Raw genomic sequence first — 7,961 nt, 5'->3', positions numbered from 1 at the left:
TTTACAGCCTTGACACAATTCTCGGGGCTGCCACTCCAGCCTCTGGATTGATCACTCTGTCTGTGACTGGCCAGGCCTAGGAAAATGCTTGTGCCTGGAGTTTCAAGGGACCAAGCAGGGTGTTCACTCACACCACATGGTTGATGTGTGGGGTAGGTATGGCTCTCAAGAGAACATGGAAGCTATCCTTGGGGGAAGAGGAAATAGGTTCTGAGCAGATAAAAATGCTGCAGGGCTCAGCATCTGCGTTTCTCACCAAGTCATGCAGTTAATTTTGATTCCCAGGCAAGGTTGGGAATGACTGCTGGATAGATCACTGGTTTTAGGCCTCATTGGGGCTGTAGACTCTCCTTCCTCCTAGGAAATCTTAAACTAGGGAATAAACAAAGTAGGCTAAAAAAAATGGCCCTGTCCTGGTAGAAAGAGGGCCTTGGGGGCCTCCTATCATCTCCCACGTAGCCCTTAAGACACCTCAGGGGCTCCCTGAGCTGCTACCTTTGCAAAGCTCCAATTCTCTGATTGCATTGCTTTCTCAAACCCCTTTGGCTCTGATTCTTCAACGCTGCATTTGGTGCAGCTGGCCAGGATGAGGCTCAAAGAGCTCACTCAATGCTGTCACCCACTGCAGCCCCCACCCGCATCTTAGAAGTCAGTGAGCCAGTGCCAGAGGCTTAAATAGGGACAAAAAGAGCCGGCGGCTGGCTTAGAAGGTGCATCAGACATGCCACGTCTGTCAGATGCTTCTGGCTTTGAAAGCCTGTCTTGGCCTGAGGCCAAATGACTTCCTGCACTCTGCAGAGCTGCTGGGCCCTGGGGCTGTGTGGGTGGTAATGACCTGCCTGCCTGTCAGTGACGGAGGGCATGGCGACAGTGCTACATCAGTTGTAGCAGAGGGAGATGCTACAGGGATACTTTGGCTGGGGAGATGTGGTGGAGGATAAAGTCAATTTCACACTTTATTAGTCAGTTCAGGGCCAATTGAGGCCATCCAGAAATGGGGCTGAGGCCCCAACTCTCTCTCCTTCCTTCACCAGCAAGAAAAGCCTCTTTCGCCTGAAATTCTTCTTGTCAAAGGAGGAGTATTTCTTTCTACTCAAAACCCCACAGCATTCAAACAAGGACTTGCAATCCCTTTTATTCTGCAAGAGATGCTGCAGTTGAGAGAGGCCTGCAAGCTAAGAAGTGAGCAAATGGTGCTGGGGTGTGGAGGTTGAGCCATGTTTTTAATTCATTTGTTCATTCCTCCGTCATCCATTCAGCGTGTCTCTGGGAGCCTACTATGTACCAGCAAACTGAGCTTGATGCTGAATGTAAATAATAATAATAATAATGGAATCCTCATTTGTGTATTTGTCCATTTATTCAACAGCTTTTCACTGAGTACCAACCACGTAGTAGACATGGTGCCAGGCTCTGGGGATGAAGTGTGAACAAGACAGACATGGACTCTGCCTTTATGAAGCTGACTCAGTGGGAGAGACCCTCAAGTAAAACAGTAAAACAGCAACCTCAACAGAGAGGGAGAAGGACCTGAGTAGAAGGCTATACAGAAAGAGCACCTGAACCAAGCAAAGAGGACTTCCTGGAGGAAGTGACATATCACTGAGATTTGAAGGATAGTTTAGCAGGGGTGAAGGAGAGTGGGGAGGATGAAAGAGCATGTGTCAGAGACAGCAATAGAGAAACTTCAGCTCAGCCAGGGCAGAGAGTTCAAGTCGGGGTGGGAGGGGACTAATAAACAGAGGTCGGACCATAAAGCCTTGGAAGGAGTGACACAGTGAAATCTGTGCTTCTGAAAGCTGGCCCTGGTGGTGACCTTTCGAAGAAAAGAGGGAAGGCAGGAGGAACTGGGCTGGAGATGCCTCGAGAGGCTATTGTAGGATAAGAGATGCACACTCAGGGACCCCAATGTGGGGTGTTCGTTGGCAGTGGGCATAATGAAAAGTGAGTGCTTTCGGGAGATCTGAGGGATGTCATGCTCTGCTGGGGCTCCCTGTAGTTCAGACAGTTGGGTACAGTAGAGAGACTAGACTTCCAGTCAGACGAAGCTGAGTTCAGAACCTGCTCTGTTCTTAATTCCCGTGTAGCCCTTGGCAAGTCCCTCGGTCTCTGGGCCTCCGTCATAGGATGGGACTCATTATAGCCATCTAGTGAGATGACAGTGCATTAAAAAGTGTTCACACAGGGCATCTGTAAGGGACATGAAGAGAATGGTAAACTGTCAAAACTCAGCCCAGGCCAGCAGTAGTGGCTCATGCTTGTAATCCCAGCAGAGGCGAGGGCATCTTTTGAGGCCAGAAGTTCAAGACCAGCCTGGGCAGCAAAGCGAGACCCCTTCTCTACAAAAAGTAAGAAATTAGCTGGGTGTGGTGGCACCTCTGTAGTCCTAGCTACTTGGGAGGCTGAAGTAGGAGAATCTCTGAGCCCAGGAGTTCGAGGTTGTAGTGAGATCATGTAGTGTAGATCATGCCACTGTACTCCAGCCTGGGCAATAGAGTGAAACTCTATCACAAACAGACACACACACACACACACACACACACACACGAAGAAAGAAAAAAAGAGAAAACCTCAGCCCACAGGAAAACATCTCAGTGCAATCCATCCACTTCCCCACTGCATTAAAGCAGACACAGTCACTGAGCTGGTGTCCTTTCCTTATGGACTGGGGTTGAGATCTTAGCTCTGGATTTCTCTCTGTGGCCTTTCTGGTCAATTGATTTCATGGGACCTCAGTTTTCTCATCTGTAAAATGGGGATAACAATACCTACATTGACAGGAGGTTGACCGAAAGATGCCTGTAAGGTGCTTAGCACAGTGCCTGGTATGTAGTAGCTGTTGAATAAATGATCATTAGGATTCTCATTAATATTCTCCAGTCTCATCATCACCCATCAAGGTAGCCTAAGCACTGGCTTTATGCCAGATCCTGTGCTGGGTGTCAAAGATGAACAGAAGATCATGAAAATGTCTGTGAGTATTTTTAAATGCTTACTTGATGTAACTGCTGTGTGTGTGTGTGCATGTGTGTGTGTGTGTGTGTATCTCAGTCAGTCAGTTAACCTACATATCAATCAACCCTGGGACATAGCTAATGTTAGTATCAGCTCCATTTTACAGAAGAGGAAGTTGAGGCTCCGAGAAGATAAAGAACTTTCCCAACATCATGCCAATCTACTTCTTGAGGGTCTGGGGTCACCATTCCAGTGTGAGCCAGCCTCTCTGCTGAATCGGCTCTACCCAACTGCCACTCAGGACCTCCTTCGTTGCAACTGACAATGACCCCACGTGGCGGTCAAATGCTCTGGCGACTAACTGCGTGGGTTTGAATCCCAGCTCTGCTGCCTAGCATCTCTGTAACCTTGGGCATGTTATTTAAAGAACTGTTCCTCAGTTCTTCCTCTGCAGAGGGAATCACACAGGAGCATTGTGAGGGGACGGGATAAAGGAGACAGTCGCCCGAAGCATCTGGCCCCAGCCTGGCATGCACAAAAATTCAAGAGATGTTGGCTATTATTCTTAAGCAGAAGGGAAGTCTATTGGTGCCTGTAAACAAACTACAGAAAAAGCAGGGGTGGAGCTGAGCCTGGGTCACTGAACTATGGGACTTGAACACTATCAGAGGGGCCTGTTGGTATCCCTGTGCCTCTCTCTCGACCTTTCTCTGACTCTCACAATTTCTCTCTCTGTCTCTCTGACCCTGTCTTATTCTATTACTCTTTCTTGTTTTTCTCTTTTTCTGTCCCTCATTCTCTCTTGGCGTCACTTTTATTCAATCCTGCTCATTATCTATGCTGTCTCCTTCTCTCTCTCTCTCCCTGACACTCTGTCTTCCTTGTGTCCTCTCTGTCTCTCTCCACTGAAGTATTTTCTCTCTTGTCTCCTCTTCACATGCCAACCTCACTCTCCTGGGCCCATGTCCCCAAGATGTGAGACCGCGGGCCTCAAGTAAGGTTACCAGATAAAATGCAGGGCAGCTAGTAAAATGTGAATTTCAGACAAACAGTGAATAATTTTTTAGTATAAGTATGGTCCCAAAATGTTGCATTGAATAAGAAGGATAAAGACCCTGCCTTTGAGGAGCTTACTTTCTCATGAGTGAGCCAGACAATGAACAAATACAGAAACAAGAAAACAAGGAGTGATGTGTTCTGTAATGAAAATAAGACAAGACCAGGCACAGTGGCTCACACCTATAATCCCAGCACTTTAGGAGACCAAGGTGGGCAGATTGCTTGAGCTCAGGAGCTTGAGACCAGCTTGGCCAATATGATGAAACCCCATCTCTATAAAAAATACAAAAATTAGCCAGGCTTGGTGGTACAGCTATTCGGGAGGCTGAGGTGGGAGAATCACTTAAGCCCAAAAGGCAGAGGTTGCAGTGAACTGAAATTGCACCACTGCACTCCAGCCTGGGTGAGAGAAAAACCCTGTCTCAAAAAAAAAAAAGGTTTTAACAAAATAAGAAAATAAGACAGGGTGATACAATAATGAGTGGTGAGGGGTGAAATGGGGAGGGCTGGAGGCCACTAGATTGAGTGGTCAGGGAAGGCGTCACTCAGGAGCTGACATTTACACTGAGACCTTCATGGCAAGGAAAACTGGCGATGGGCAGATCTGGGGGAAGAGCATTCCGGGGAAGGGAACAGGCAGTGCAGTGCAACGGCCCTGAGTCAGGGACAAGCTTAGTTAAGAGTCACTGAGAAACGGAGACAGAGCAAGTGTGGCCCTCATATGGTGACCAAGGGGAGGGTTGTGCAAGGTGAGTGGGACAGTTAGGGCCTCTTAGTTCAGAGTAAGGAGTCTGGGTTTTGGTACAGTTTTCAGCAGAGGACTGACATTCTCCAATTTCCTATTTTGAAGAATCACTTTGCTACACTATGGAGAGTGGGTTGTGGGTGAAGGCTGAGGTGGGAGCAGAGACCTTCAGGAGTCCAGACAAGAGATGATGGGTGAAGTTGCGGAGAGGGTGGAGGTGGACAAGAAGTGGACCAATTTCAGGTAGGTTTGGGAGGGAAAATGAAAGGATTGGATGTGAAGGGCTGAGAGGAAGACAGGAATCAGGGATGAGGCCCCGGTTTCTAGTGGGAACAATTGTATGGATGATGGCACTGTTTACTAAGAGGGGAAGACTAAGGGAAGAGTGACACAAAGCCTTGCTTGCCGTCATCTTCCCCTCTTAGTAAATTGCAGGTTAGGTGTTTGCAAGCTCCAAGTTGCAGGGTACGTGTTTATTGTTGATGTTGTACCTTACAGGGGGCTGAAGAAATGTGACCGAATTTTGGGGGGAGGATTATATAATTTAAATTTAATATCTAATTTTATTAAAAATAATGTATTACATGCATATTGTTATCCATTAAGAAAAACAACAAAAAAATTATACCCACAGCATAAATGACAGAAAGTAAATCTGGACAAAGTGCTTTTGGCTGGTAGCTGTGATTTTCAAGGTAGGGGTGGGGGCACAATGCTCCTAAGGGGAGTGCCACACCCTGGAATCTCTGGTGTGGGAGGTGGGATGGGGGTGTGTAAAAAGAAGGGGATGGATGTTGAGATTTTTCCAATTGTGTGTGTGTGTGTATTAATGTGTTTGTATTCTTTTTTTTTTCTCACTCTGTCACCCAAACTGGTGAGTGCAGTGGTGAGATCTCAGCTCACTGCAGCCTCAGCAGGCTCAAGTGATCCTCCTGCTTCAGCCTCCCGAGTAGCTGGTACCAAAGGCATGTGCCACCATGCCCAGCTAATTTTTGTATTTTTTTCGAGAGACGGGGTTTCACCATGTTGCCCAGGCTGGTCTCGAACTCCTGGACTCAAGCAATCCTCCCGTCTTGGCCTCTCAAAGTGCTGAGACTTTAGGTGTGAACCACCATGCCTGGTCTGTGTTTGTATTTTATGGTTGCTGTTCTGACCCATGACATTTTCGGGGAGCAGGGAGGATGAAAAATGAAAACAAAAGCATTTAGAAAGATGATTAAAAAATTAAAAAACAAAAAAGTAGGGGGAAGGTGCACTCCCACACGCCGGCCAATCAGCTGCAACCGCACCATCAGCAGACTGGGGAGGCGCCTGGAGCCTGCAGTAACTCAAGATGGCCGACTGATCGCCAGAGAGTATTTGAGGACATGGTTACAGTTACGTTCCCAGGGGAACAACCTTTGGCCTCTTAAGACATCTACTTGCTTTCAGTTTTGAAAGAACTCAGGCAGCCATGGGGTATTTTTCAGAATTCCTGGCGGTGAAGGGTCAGAGCCATGGGCATTAGGGAGAAAGCTGAAGGCACAGCGGGTGTGAGTGTGGGGTCGCTGCCTGCAACACTTGGAAGAAATACGGGGAAGGGGGTGGGAGGGATCAAAACTGGCTTGTGTGGCCAAGGATCAAGTTGTTATTAAGCACTTTTACGTGCCTGACAGAGTGCCAAAGTCTCCCGTGATGTATCCTGTGTCCACGTCCCAACAACCCCATAGGCAGGACTCTTTCCTGGTTTGCCCACAAGGAGGAAAGTGAGGCTTCAGAGAGATGAAGCAACTTGTTTGAAGGCGGCCACACAGCTGGTAAGTGTGGGGACAGGATTTGAACGAGGGTATTTTGCATGGGAAGTCTGGCCTTCTGGCTACCACCCCACCTCTTCATCCCAAGACACTCTCCCAAGTCTGGCCCCACATGGCTACCTGAAACCGTGCTGTCCTCAAATGGGAGGGTTTTAAGCAGCTCTAGGGCAGCCACCAGAGCCCAATACAAAGTCCCTTGCACTGACAGTCATACTCTAACCCTGTGCCCAGTTCTCAATGCTGCCTCCTGCTATGATCTCTGTATCTTTCATTGGCCTGATCTCTCCTTCCCCAGAGCTTAGTGCTTGAACCCCAACCAAAGATTGAAACCCTGCTGCCCGCAGTCTGACCTGGCTCTGACCTCTGACCTGCCTGGACACTAGGAGATGCCCATTCCCGTGTCCCACGGCAGCTCCAACTGCCTGATGGACACCTGCTGCCTCCCCCACATCCCTGGGGAGTGTGCCCCAGAATCACCATGCCCTCCCAACTCCCGTGATCCTTCACCTGACTCGGCCCTCTTCTAGCTGGATCTGTGTCCGCAGTTCCAGCCCTGCGCCAGGGGAGAGGACTGGGGCTCCATCCAGACCACTAGTCTCATGACAGCCCAACAGCGTGAGGCCCATGGCAGCTGGCTGCCGTTGAGACTTGTGTTTGGTCTTTTAGCTTGCAGCTCTTGAGAGCTTCCTATGTGCCAGGCATTGAATTAGTCCTGTAAAGTGGATTCCCTCATTTAACCTCAAACAGCCTTGTGAGTAGTGAGTAGAGGGTGCAGTTATTGCTATTAACGTGCTGCTCTATTCCCACACCAGAGGCTCTACTGATGTGCCCAGGAGCCCTGAGACCCCAAGACCAGCAGCCTCTGCCCTGGCCAGAAGCCCCATCCCACTTCCCATTTCCCAAACCTGGGGCTCACTGCCCCTTCTGAGTCGGGGCCAGACACATGCTGCTGAGGCATCATGGCTAGAAAATTGTGTTTCCTCCTCCCCTCCCCCAGGGCTGTAGGGCCTGGCCCTTCCCCAAACCCTGGCTCTGCACTGACACAGTGCCCTTGGATTTCCTCTGTGTTTGTCTGCTCTGGGCCTGGCAGTAATGGTCTCAGCCAGCCAAGACTGGGGCAGCTCAGCAGACTACCACAGCCACTGATACTGGAGCATGACCAGCTCAGCTCTTCTGGGACTGAAGACATTCCAAGAGCTCCATGTAGGAAGGGCTGACAGCCCCCTGAACCAGGGAAGGTGCAGACAGACCTAGAGATGATTTCCATTGTTCCCCAAGGGCTGGGCTGCCTGAGGGACCAGGTACCAGGGAGGTGCCAGGGATCCCATAGCACCAAGACCCAGCCCCTCCCTGCAGCCCTGGCTTCTGAGTGGTATTTTGCTGTCCAGTCAGAAAGCAGAAACTACTCT

The sequence above is a fragment of the Gorilla gorilla genome, chromosome 4, assembly GCF_029281585.2.
Source record: "Gorilla gorilla gorilla isolate KB3781 chromosome 4, NHGRI_mGorGor1-v2.1_pri, whole genome shotgun sequence".
Classification (NCBI taxonomy): domain Eukaryota; kingdom Metazoa; phylum Chordata; class Mammalia; order Primates; family Hominidae; genus Gorilla; species Gorilla gorilla.
Note: the sequence above shows the minus strand (reverse complement) of the source record.